Raw genomic sequence first — 13,818 nt, 5'->3', positions numbered from 1 at the left:
CTTGCAACACCACCACATGCTATTAATCATGATATGTCGCTAGTTATTGATGATGCTACTTCTGCTATGAATGGTGCTTATGATGATGCTAGTACTTTGCATGATGATGATGTGCCACTAGGTGAATTTCTTGATGAACAAATTGCTAGAGTAAGACAACATGATATTGCTGAAACTGATGATGAGCTTGAGACTGAAAATCTTGAAACACCTACTAGAACTAGCCCTCCTAGATATGAAATTCCTAAGGTACCGGAAGGTTATGTTATGAATGAGGAGACAACTAGAGATATTCTTGCTTGTAAGGATAGAGATGATCTAGAGAAATTATTATGCAAGTATAAAGAAAAATCTCTGAATGCTAGAATGCAATATGATCCTAAGTTTGCTACCTCACCTATCTTTATTGATGATAAGGATTATGAATTCTCTGTCGACCCAGAGTTAATTACTTTGGTTGAATTTGATCCTTTCCATGGTTATGAAACTGAAACCGTTGTGGCACATCTTACTAAGTTGAATGACATAGCCACCCTTTTTACTCATGATGAGAAAACTCGCTATTACTATATTCTCAAATGATTTCCATTCACATTAAAGGGTGATGCTAAAGCTTGGTACAATACTCTTGCTCCTGGTTGTGTGCGTAGTCCCTAGGATATGATTTATTACTTCTCTGAAAAATATTTCCCTGCTCATAAGAAACAAGCTACCTTGCAGGAAATATTTAACTTTGTGCAAATTGAAGAAGAGAGTCTCCCACAAGCTTGGGGGAGGCTTCTCCTATTGCTTAATGCTTTGTCTGATCATCCTCTTAAGAAAAATGAAATACTTGATATCTTCTATAATGGACTAACCGATGCTTCTAGGGATTTCCTAGATAGTTGCGCTGGTTGTGTTTTCAGGGAACGAACTATTGGGCAAGCTAGAGAATTATTCAATAATATATTGAAAAATTATGATGATTGGACTCTTCCTGAACCACTGCCTAAACCCACTCCGAAGAAGAGGGGTATCTTATATCTCAGTCCTGAAGATATGCAAGAGGCAAAGAAATCTATGAAGGAAAAAGGTATTAAAGCCGAGGATGTCAAAAATTTACCTCCTATTGAAGAAATACATGGGCTTAATATACCACCACCACCTAAGGTGGTAGAGGTAATTTCTCTAATAAAATTTAATGATAATGATAATCCTCACAATATGCACCCTAGCCAATGCCTTTATGAGTTTTAGAATTATATTAGAAAGCAAGATCACTTCAATGCAAATGTTATGAAACAATTGAAATACAATTCTGATATGATTGCTCGCTTGAGTGACTTGTTATTTAGAATCTCAAATGATGTTAGAGGTGTGGGAAAGCATGCTTCTATGGTTCAAACTCAGTTAGAACAAGTTGCTAAATCTCGAAGAGAATTACTTGATGAAATGAACAATAACATACATGACTTTGTTGTTAGAGTAGCAACTAGAGGAGGTAAAATGACTCAGGAACCACTTTATCCTGAGGGACACCCAAAAAGAATTGAACAAGACTCTCAAAGAGCTAACACTGATGCACGTAGTCCTTCTAAAAAGAAAAAGAAGAAGAAAAATGATAGGACTTTGCATGCCTCTAGTGAACCTGAAGTAGAAAAACCTCCTGATAATGATAATGAAGTTTCTATCTCTGATGCTGAAACTCAACCTGGTAGTGAACACTCACCTTCTGATAGTGAAAAATATAATGATGAGGTTCATGAAGACACTCAAACAAATAAAGAACCAGACAATGATGTTGAGATAGAACCTGCAGTTGATCTTGATAACCCACAACCTAAGAATAAAAGATATGATAAAAGAGACTTCGTTGCTAGAAAACACGGTAAAGAAAGAGAACCATGGGTTCAAAAACCTATGCCCTTTCCATCTAAGTCAACTAAAAAGAAAGATAATGAAGAATTTGAACGCTTTGCTGAAATGCTGAGGCCAGTCTTTTTGCGCACTCGCTTGACTGATATCCTTAAAATGCCTCCTTAGGCAAAGTACATGAAAGACATCATCACTAATAAAAGAAAAATACCGGAAGTTGAAATCTCCACCATGCTTGCTAATTATACTTTTAAAGATGGAGTACCTAAAAAACTTGGAGATCCGGGAATACAAACTATACCATGCTCTATCAAAAGAAATTATGTGAAAACTGCTTTATGTGATTTAGGAGCTGGTGTTAGTGTTATGCCTTTATCTTTATATAAAAGACTTGATTTGAATAAAGTCACACCTACTGAAATATCTTTGCAAATGGCTGCAAAATCAACTGCCATACCTATCGGTATCTGTGAGGATGTGCCTATTGTTGTTGCTAATGTTACTATTTTGACTGACTTTGTTATACTTGAGATGCCCGAGGACGACAACATGTCGATTATCCTTGGTAGACCCTTCTTGAATACTGCAGGGGCTGTTATTGATTGCAATAAAAGCAAGTTCACTTTTCAGATCAATGGTAATGAGCATACGGTGCACTTTCTAAAGAAACAATTCCAAGTGAATGGTATTAATGTTATTGAAAAATCTCCGACAATCACTATTGGAAGTTTTCAACTACCTCTACCTACTGTCAAAAAGAAATATGAAATGCTTATTGTTGGGGACATTCATATCCCTGTTGAGGTAACTTAGTGATTTACGAAAGTTCTTCGGTTTCATGCTAATCGAAAGTGGTTGTTAATAAGACTTGATCAACCTTATTAATTGATCATTTTTTAGAGGTATGAAGTTGATGAATTTAGTGAGCACTGCCTTATGTCCCTACCTTTTGTTTTTTGTTTTTATTAGTTAAATAAAATAAAATGCCATGTTTTATCTGTTTTCTGATTTTTCCCGTGCAATAAAAAAATGACCCAAAAATAAAAGTTCTCGGAATGCCCTGAAAATTTAATACGATTTTTTCCTGAATGAATTTTTGGTGCAAATAATATCAGAGGGACGTGCACCAGGTGGGCACAACCCACTTGGGCACGCCAGGACCCCCAGGTGCGCCCTGGTGGGTTGTGGTCCCCACGTGGGCCCCCTCACTTATCTCTTATCACCTACCTCTAGAAAAAATCACCATTGCTCTCTCTCTCTCTCTCTCTCTCTCTCTCTCTCTCTCGTGTTCTTGCTCTCAAACCCGCGGATTTCGATCTTTTGCTTGAAGCTCTATTTCCGAAACTGTTTCAGGGAATTGTTGCTTGGTATGTGACTCCTCCGTTTGTCCAATTAGTTTTTGCTTTAATGGTTTATATTTTAAAAAATTAGCTACTCTTGGTGTTGTTGTAGATGAGATTGCATGTTGAATTCTTAGAGTTCTAAGTAGTTTGAATGCTTGCTATGGCCTATATGTATCCCAGTGAGTAGTTGCTACCAATATTGTGAAGTTTTGTTGATAAATTTTTGTCACCCAAAATTTTTCAGACAATTGTATGCGAACATGATGAACCTCTTTGGAAGGAGTTCTTCAAGGAGGAGATCCTCGGGGGCATCTTCTAGTGATAGCTCCGCTCGTCGGTCTTATGTTGAACCAAGTGAGAGTTCCATACGAGATGCCACCACCAAAACATGCTTATGGCCATGCGACGATTATATGGTGAGTGTGGGCATTAAGGAGGAATTTGAGCAATATGTTCACAATGCCGATCTCGGTCCCTACATTTCAGATAAGTGCAATCAACACCATACTCTCACTGAATCATTTGTCAAAGGATTTAAATTCCGTCCCCGTGAGTCTAGGGTGTCATTTAAACTGTATGAAAATTCATTTACCATATCACTAGAGAGATTTGCTCACCACTGCAAAATTCCATACTGGGGTTCGCTTGACGAACCACCAAGAGCTGAGTTCCAAACATTCTTGAGTAGTCTTTGCTACGGTGAGAATAGGGGAGTGACGCAAGGTAGAATAAAGAGCATTCATTTTCCCGCAATTCAGTACTTTGCATTATTCAATGGGAAATGTATTGTAGGCAAACAAAATTGTAGTACACTTTGTGCTCCAGACTTGAGCCTCATACGCACCACACTCACCGGTGACAGAAGTTATAATCTTGGAGCGATTGTTGCACGTAGGTTGCAACACAACGCTAATAGTGGTTATTTTTATGGTGGAATTTATGCCACACGCTTAGCAAGAGAGCTGGGTGTTTCACCTTTGCCTTATGACCCTATTTTACCCACGCAGTAATTAGACTTTGATGCTATGAAACGTCATAAAATACTTAGAGGTGATCCCAATAATTTCACCTATAAATTGCTGTTTAATCAAGACTCCGTTGTATACACATATTTGCCTGCGTCTGCTCTCTTTGGCTATCACAGCAGGGGAAGATATTTTGTTCTTGAGAGCGAGGCCCGAGCTCACAACGCGACGGTTGTGGCTGCACGACAGGACGAGGCATCCGCACCGAGAGTCTCCGTGAGCTACCACCCCGACCATTATCCAGGCTACTGACTGATCACCAAGTTAGGCCAAAGGCCTAAGCTTGGGAGAGTACGTATCTCCACCGACATTACATTCATGTTCACACATTTCATTCCAGTTGTCGGTATCCACACCTTTTCATTGTATTATCCATGCTTAATTTATTTTCTCGCTTTCTTCTTGTGTGTTTGAAAAACTTTGAGAAAATACAAAAATATTTCCAGCTTCTTTTTTGCTTTTTCTTTCCAGAGTAGTCAGCTGTAGCACTAAAAAGAAAACCCAAAAAGATTTCCTTGTTCTTCTTTTCCTTGTTGGGAGCTTTCCCATGTAAATAGTTTTTCTCGTTTTTGCTTTCCCCTTTTATTTGCTCTTTCAAGAAAACCAAAAACTCCAAAAATATTTCAGTGTGTTTCTCTGAATTTATTTTCTTTTTGTTGAGTCGTACTGAGGAGAAGACCACGATGAAAGTGTTGATTGGCTCTCATATGCATAATTGTTGATCTAATAAAGAACCCATTTTACCTTGTCTTCTCCTGTTGAATAAAATATTTGCAGATTTCAACTTAGTCCATGGCACTCTTGCACTATTATTATTTTCACATCATTCGGTCATGCAAGTGAAAGGCAATAATGACGATATTCGATGAACTGGCCGTGGCAGAGAGAAACGGGTATGAACTCGACTTGTTCTGTTTTTGTAATAAGTTTAACCTAGTATCCACGATTCAGCCCATTATGATTAAACATGTTTGCAATGACAATTAGAGATTATAGTTTCTCATGTCATGCATAAGTAGCTAGGAGTGAATAATGGTTTATCTTGGATGTCAACGTTGCATTAAAATGATTGTGATGTAGTATGATGATATGGTATCCTCCTCTGAATGTTCGAGTGGCTTGACTTGGCATATGTTCAATCATGTAGTTGAATCAAAACCAACATAACATCTATGATATTTATGTTCATGGTGTTCATATCCTACTCATGCTAGTGTCCAATGTTACTTATGCATAATGCATGTTGATGACCGTTGTTGCTCTCTAGCTGGCCGCTTCTCAACCTATTTGCTAGCCTTCGCCTGTACTAAGAGGGAATTCTTCTTGTACATCCAAAACCTTAAACCCAAGTTATTCCAGATGAGTCCACCATACCTACCTATATGCGGTATTACCCTACCGTCCTAAGTAAATTTGCATGTGCCATCTCCAAAAACTTCAAATAAATATCCTTTTTGTGTGCCTAGATCGTTCATGGAACGACGGGAGGTAGTCGGTATCTTCCATGCTAAGCGGGTTATTCTCAGGATGAGTGTTTATTCACTCACCATCGCACGAGAAAAGGGCGGTAATAGGGATGCCCAGTCCCAAACTGCAAAAAGAATTGATCTTTCAAATAATCAAACAAAAACTCCCAATGGAGTCATAACCTTTACTTTATCGCTTGGGAACCGCCACTAGCGTGCTTAGCATGGAAGATATTGATAACTGATGGTCGCAAAGTAAACAAGAAGGGTGCATGTATCAAAATGTCATTTACCTCTGTTTTAAGACTTGAGCTCTGGCACCTCTGCAAATCACTGCTTCCCTCTGCGAAGGGACTTTCTATTTACTTTTATGTTGGGTCATCACCTTCTAAAATAAGCGCCAGAACCTGAGAGCACTACTGTCATGCTGATGCATTGTGTGTAGCTAATGTTGGGTGCATCATGACTGGATCTTTTCTACCATGAATTACAATGTTTAGTCGCTGCTTGAACTTTGGAGGTGCTATGCATTTATGTTTTGCGGTCTCAGAAAGGGCTAGCGAGATACCACTATTGTCATATTATATCATGGTTGTTTTGATAACATGTTGTCGTTTGAGATATCTTATTATTGCTCGCTAGCTGATTATGTTATTGATATGAGTTAATATAATTTTTAAGAGTTATTGTCAGCATAGTTAGTTATGATGTTGGCTGAAAACCTGGGTGCTGTTTAAGCTTATTTATGCAAACAAGAGCAAAAGAGTTCGTAAAAGTTTTTCTTTTTCACTTTCAGTTTATAAACTGAATTGCTTGAGGACAAGCAAAGGTTTAAGCTTGGGGAGTTGATACGTCTCCAACGTATCTACTTTTCCTAACGCTTGTCCTCTCGTTTTGGACTCTAATTTGCATGATTTGAATGAAACTAACCCCGGACTGACGATGTTTTCAGCAGAACTACCATGATGTTGTTTTTGTGCAGAAATAAAAGTTCTCGGAATGGAATGAAACTTTGCGAGGATTTTTTATATCAACAAAGAGATTTTCTGGAGCCAAGAACCACCGGAGGGGGGCACCTGGGTGGGCACAACCCACGAGGGCGTGCCCCCCTCCAGGCGCACCCAGGTGGGTTGTCCCCACCTGGTGGCCCCGCAGACCCTAAAACAGACGCTATAACATCCTATTTTAGGAGAGAAAAAATCAGGGAGAAAGAATTATCTCATTCCACGAGACAGAGCTGCCGTCACCTCCAGTTCTTCATCGAGAGGCCAGATCTGGAGTCCATTTGGGGCTCCGGAGAGGGGGATCTTCATTCTTCGTCATCACCAACCCTTCTCCATCGCAATTTCCATGATGCTCCCCATTGGGAGTGAGTAATTCCTTCGTAGGCTCGCTGGTTAGTGAGGAGTTGGATGAGATTCATCATGTAATCGAGTTAGTTTTGTTAGCGCTTGATCCCTAGTATCCATTATGTTCTGAGCTATGCTTAATGCTTGTCACTTTGGGCCGGGGTGCCATGATTTTATATCTGAACCGTTTATGTTATCACCATTATATCCATGTTCTAGATCCAATCTTGCAAGTTACAGTCACCTACTATGTGTTATGATCCGACAACCCCGGAGTGACAATAGTCGGGACCACTCCCGGTGATGACTGTAGTTTGAGGAGTTCATGTATTCACTGTGTGTTAATGCTTTGTTCTGGTTCTCTATTAAAAGGAGGCCTTAATATCCCTTAATTATCAATTGGACCCTGCTGCCACGGGAGGGTAGGACAAAAGATGTCATGCAAGTTCTTTCCATAAGCACGTATGACTATTTACGGAATACATGCCTACATTATATTTATGAACTGGAGCTAGTGCCGTATCGCTCTAGGTTATGACTGTCACATGATGAATAGCATCCAACAAATTACCTATCCAATGCCTACGAATTTATCTTATATTGTCTCTGCTAAGTCACTACTGCCATTGTTACTGTTGCACTTGCTATAAATTCACTGCTATCACTGTTACCGTTACTATTGCTGCTGTTACTATTATCAAAACTATCATACTACTTTGCTACTGATCACTTTGGTGCAGATAATTAATCTCTAGGTGTGGTTGAATTGACAACTCAGCTGCTAATACTTGCAAATATTATTTGGCTCCCCTTGTGTCGAATCTATAAATTTGGGTTGAATACTCTACCCTCGAAAACTGTTGCGATCCCCCACTACTGCAGGATGGTCCAAACGTGACACTACGACCAGAGACCCTTCGACGAAACTGTGTGCAATGCTATAATCGTAAACAGTGGTGTAAAAAAAACCCGTCAAAAAAGGTGCAAAATGTTTGCGATGACGGATGCATCAAACACGGTTCAGATTTTAGTTGCGTGTGCGATGCAGGGCATACAGTTTAGTTCAATTAACTATTTGGGATGAGGAGGAACAAAAGAAACGGGCAGCCAGATGAAGGCGTGTGCGATATACAACATACGGTCCACTAGGATGAACTGTGTGTGATTAGGCAACACAATGGAAACGGTTCAACTGAACAAGATGTGTGTGATACGCGGCAAACAGGTTCGTAATCAGAAATGTGTGCGAAGACCAATAATAACAGAGACGGTTGCTGCTAATAAGCCGAGTGATTTGCTCTGTCTACAGTAGAATAACATGTGTGTATATATATAACTGAAATAAACATCCAATTACATAAGTGACTATACAGATCATTCGCACACACCTCAATAAACAATTGCATGCATTCTAAAGTAGGAGAAACGATCGTCTAGTCATCTACTTCTTGTGACGCTCCCGCCACTGCTTTGTGGCTCGATCCCTCATCTGGGGCAGGAAGAAGACACTTCCTCATGTCAACGATCCGCCTGTACATCTCGTAGCTTGTGTACGCGTCCACGGTCGCGTACTTGACATGTTGTTCATCTAGTCTCTCATGCCACACACTGTGCTAGGCGTTCTTGTCCTTATTGCTCTCATTCTTCATCTTCATGTAGTAGGGGTCGATGATGGTCGAGGCGAGGTCAACCAGGGAGTTCAATTTGTTTTTGTCGCAGCCCCAGACCTTGCAGTAGTGCTAGATGTTGACAAGATTCGGGCATTTCAAGTCTGAAACCTTGAGCACTTTTAGATCGTTGGTGGTGTCCACCTAGTGAAACTGTAGTCGGAGCTGTTGATAAACCTGGAGAAACGCTCGCAAGGCCTTGTGGCAAGGTGGTAGTGGTAGACGAGGATGTCATGTCGCACGCACAACTGGGTGACGACAACCTTCTGATCGTGCCCGGCACGACCGATGGTGTACTCGAGGTCGAAGCCGACCACTCGATACTTGACCTCGGCAAGGAACTGCTCCATAGTTTGGATGGAGCTTTCCACCGAGACCGGATCGTTCGTGTACACCACCGAGAGGGCCTTCCCCCTAACGTGGGTGTCCACTACGTGATGCGTGGTGAACTGCCCGCCGTTGTCGTCGTCGGCCGCTGGGAGCGCCATTGGAGCCACGGGGAGCGCCATTGAAACCGCTGGATGTCCTCTCTGTATGTGTCGTCGTGGGTGTGCTTATTGTGTCGTGTGACGCGAGAGATATAAGGTAAATGGCCGCAGGAATAAATGGGGGCCGGGCAGCTTGGATTCTCTGCGCGTCCGCATGGCAGTTTTTGTAGCGGGTAACTGCATCGTCGCGCCGCGCCCGGCGCAACCGCATGCACACGAACGTGCATGATCGTGCGCCGGCCCCAAACACTGGCAGCGTGCATGGAGGGACGAGGGCAGAGCACCCGGAGGGACGTGAGAGCAGAGCGCGCGCGGCGGGACGCGAGTAGAGCGCGCCGCGGCCGCTTGAACTGCAAGCAACCACACACATAGAGCAGTTGAAGACGTAGGAAATGGTCGCCTACAAGCCGGCCGACAGTTGCGTTGCTGCGTAGAGAGCGGCCGTGTGCTACCACCTCCATCTAGTCTATGGTCCCCTTTATATTCTATGCCATACTTTGCCCTCAAATTTAACCAACAAAATGTTAATGCATGTTATAAAAATTATATAATTGGAAACTATGTTCAAATACGAATCCAACTTTATAATCTTTGGCGACATGCATTCGTATTTTATTAGTTAAATTATACTTATAAACCAAGATGGGGGTATAGTAGCTAATTAAATCACAAATATTTTTTTATTAACCGTATGTGTACGTGGCCTTTCGTCCTCCTCATGCACGCCTTGTCACCCCGCTGCCGCAGACGGCTTACAGCGCATGCTTGCACAGCGCGCGCGGGCGTTCTTTTGGCCAAACAGTGGCGCCAATGAATCATCAATGAGCCCACTCCCGCGCAACCTCGCAGGTTCCCGCGCAAGCTTCCCGCCCGACTCGGTGAAATCCCCCAAAATCCCAATGCTTACCGGCCTGCTATAAAAACCCTCACGGCCGGCGAGTCCCGCGTTGCATTTTCCCCTCCCTCCCTGTAGCTTATCTCATCTGCTTCTTCCACAATCGCCAATGGCACCGGTCCGTCGTCGTCGCTCAGCCACTCCGCCGTCATCAGAGGACAGCTCCAGCTGGGAGGCTACACCGCGGCGGCGGCGCAGTCCCCGGCGTAGTGTAGTGCGCGTGGCGTCCCTGTTGGGTGTGCGCGAAACACCCACCACACGCTCCGCCGCCGCTGCCCGTTAGCAGCTGTTGCCGGCCGCCGTTGCCTCCACACAACCGTCGAAAGCCAGGGCCATCTCCCGCTCCGTCGTCGCGGCCCGAAGGCGAGAGGTGGCCGTCATGGACGCCACCCCACTGTCGGCCACCGTGGCCATCACCCGCTCCGCCACCGCGGTCCGAAGGCGGGAGGTGGTGGTCGTGGCCGCCACCCCATCGTTGGCCACCGTGGCTGCCAGCACACCGTCGACCCCCGCCGAGGTCATCACCCACTCCTCCATCGCCGCCCGAAGGTGGGAGGCGGAGGTGGATGCCCGAACGTGCGTCAGCGACCTTGCGCGCTACATCGAGTTCCTGCGGAAGGAGGAGGAGTGCCTCGTCGAGCATGCAAAGATCCTTACCGCCGCCATGGCCGCGACACACGCGGCCTCAGAGGCGAGGAATCGGGAGATCTACGAGGAGAACCACCGCTTCGAGAGGGGTCGTTTGGAGCGGCAGAGGGGATCGATACGTCTCCAACGTATCTATAATTTTTGATGTATTCATGCCATGTTTATAATATTTCTACATGATTTTGGTATGATTTGGTTAGAACTAACCCGGACTGACACTGTTTTCAGCAGAACTACCGTGGTGTTGTTTTTGTGCAGAAATAAAAGTTCTCGGAATACGCTGAAAATCAACGAAGATTTTTTCTAGAAAATATAAAAAATACTGGAACGAAGAGTTACCGGAGGGGAGTCCCATGGGCCGCACAAGGGTGGAGGGCGCTCCCCCTGCCTCGTGGACTCCCCGTGGGCCCCCTGACTTGTTCTCGACGCCAACCTCTCCTATAAATCCCCAAACTTCCAGAACTTAACCTAGATCGGGAGTTCCGCCGCCGTAAGCCTCTGTAGCCACCAAAAACGAATCGGGACCCTGTTCCGGCACCCTGCCGGAGGGGGGATCCCTCACCGGTGGCCATCTTCATCATTTCGGCGCTTTCCATGACGAGGAGGGAGTAATTCACCCTCGGGGCTGAGGGTATGTACCAGTAGCTATGTGTTTGATCTCTCTCTCTCTCTCTCTCGTGTTCTTGATATGGCACGATCTTGATGTATCGCGAGCTTTGCTATTATAGTTGGATCTTATGATGTTTCTCCCCCTCTACTCTCTTGTAATGGATTGAGTTTTCCCTTTGAAGTTATCTTACCAGATTGAGTCTTTAAGGATTTGAGAACACTTGATGTATGTCTTGCATGTGCTTATCTATGGTGACAATGGGATGTTCACGTGATCTACTTGATGTATGTTTTGGTGATCAACTTGCGGGTTCAGTGACCTTGTGAACTTATGCATAGGGGTTGGCACATGTTTTCGTCTTGACTATCCGGTAGAAACTTTGGGGCACTCTTTGAAGTTCTTTGTGTTGGTTGAATAGATGAATCTGAGATTGTGTGATGCATATCGTATAATCATACCCATGGATACTTGAGGTGACATTGGAGTATCTAGGTGACATTAGGGTTTAAGTTGATTTGTGTCTTAAGGTGTTATTCTAGTACAAACTCTAGGATGGATCGAACGGAAAGAATAGCTTCGTGTTATTTTACTACTGACTCTTGAATACATCGATCAGAAAGGATACCTTTGAGGTGGTTTCATACCCTACAATAATCTCTTCGTTTGTTCTCCGCTATTAGTGACTTTGGAGTGACTCTTTGTTGCATGTTGAGGGATAGTTATATGATCCAGTTATGTTATTATTGTTGAGAGAACTTGCACTAGTGAAAGTATGAACCCTAGGCCTTGTTTCCTGGCATTGCAATACCGTTTTCTCTCACTTTTACCACTTGCTACCTTGCTGTTTTTATATTTTCAGATTACAAATACCCATATCTACCATCCATATTGCACTTGTATCACCATCTCTTCGCCGAACTAGTGCACCTATACAATTTACCATTGTATTGAGTGTTGGGGACACAAGAGACTCTTTGTTATTTGGTTGCAGGGTTGTTTGAGAGAGACCATCCTCATCCTACACCTCCCACAGATTGATAAACCTTAGGTCATTCACTTGAGGGAAATTTGCTACTGTCCTACAAACCTCTGCACTTGGAGGCCCAACAACGTCTACAAGAAGAAGGTTGTGTAGTAGACATCAGGCGTTCGAGGTGAGCATAGCTGAAGCTACAATAGCGGCAGGCACCGTATTGCGGTTGCCCAGCTCGTCGGTAGGCTCCTCCTCCTCCGCCTCTTACTGAGCGCGCTCAGCAGAGGAGAGGCAGCCGGAAGTAGTACAAAGCCCCTCTGCAGTAGTAGTAGTATTTAGGGGCTATTTGTTCAGTTCATCTGACTATAGATGTGGTGGAACTGTACAACGTACTTAAAATTAGCTAGTGTATATATAGTTGAACTAGCTATTTCAGTACGTGGTTGGCAACAATTGCGGAAAAGTTTGCTCGGTTCAGCTGTCGAGTTGAACTGTTTGTATAAATTAAGAACGACTGCTTAATCCATGAATGAAATCTATGCTTAATTACTGAATTTTAGTTGCAAAAATTAGATACTGATGGTGATTTTTAGCTTCATATTTTGACAAATCGCAGTGTTACAAGGTTGAAAAATGGCAATGTTACTAGATCAACAAATGTCAATCTTTCCAGTTTGACAAATGGCAACATACCCAATATGACAGATGCAAATCTTACCAAATTGTTTGTAAGTGGTTGCACACGGGTCATCCAAAATAACTGTTTGCATTGAAGAGATACACAAATCCTGCTCTCACTTGGCATCATGTTGTCCCGGGATCGACGGGCGGGGCGCGGGAGGACAGCAGCTGGCGGTGCTGAGAGGTAGCGTTCGACAGCGGCGTCCCATGCCACTGAGGGGGGCGCGTGCACGGAGAGGAAGGCGGGCGGGCATGGAAGTCAAAGGGCTCGCTTCCCAGTGAGCCTGCACAGCGTACAGCTCGCACGCTTCCCGATGAGCCTACACATTTGAGGACAGCTTACACGCCTCTCGGTCAGCCTGCGCACCGGACTGCGCTCGCACGCATCCCGTTCAGTCAAGGTCAAGCAGTTGTCCGCACGGCACCTCCTACAGCCATTAAAACCAACACACGTGGCGTCACGTGAATGGTCAACAGAACGCACACGGTTTTAATTATACAAACGTTTGAGATATTAAAGTGGCAGCTATTTTTTAAAAATGCCTTTGTTGGCTGTCATTATTCGAGTGCGCCTTCTCTCAAAATGGACACGAAAAATAGCACAACATGTCGGGTGCCATTCCATGATAGCATGCCAAGTTTCATGAATTTCAGACGAGTTTTGGATTTACCAAAATTTAAAAATAATGTATCTCAATGTTTTGCCGGCAATCAACGGTGCTCTGGTGTTTGAAATTCATTCCCATTTCTTGCATGCGACCTAAGCATGCACCCAAGGACACAGATTTGATTTTCAACCAATTTATATGCACTGGAGCA

This window comes from Triticum aestivum, chromosome 2D (genome assembly GCF_018294505.1).
Source record: "Triticum aestivum cultivar Chinese Spring chromosome 2D, IWGSC CS RefSeq v2.1, whole genome shotgun sequence".
In the NCBI taxonomy this organism is placed as follows: domain Eukaryota; kingdom Viridiplantae; phylum Streptophyta; class Magnoliopsida; order Poales; family Poaceae; genus Triticum; species Triticum aestivum.
The sequence above is the reverse complement of the archived record's forward strand: the minus strand, read 5'-3'. Positions refer to the sequence as shown.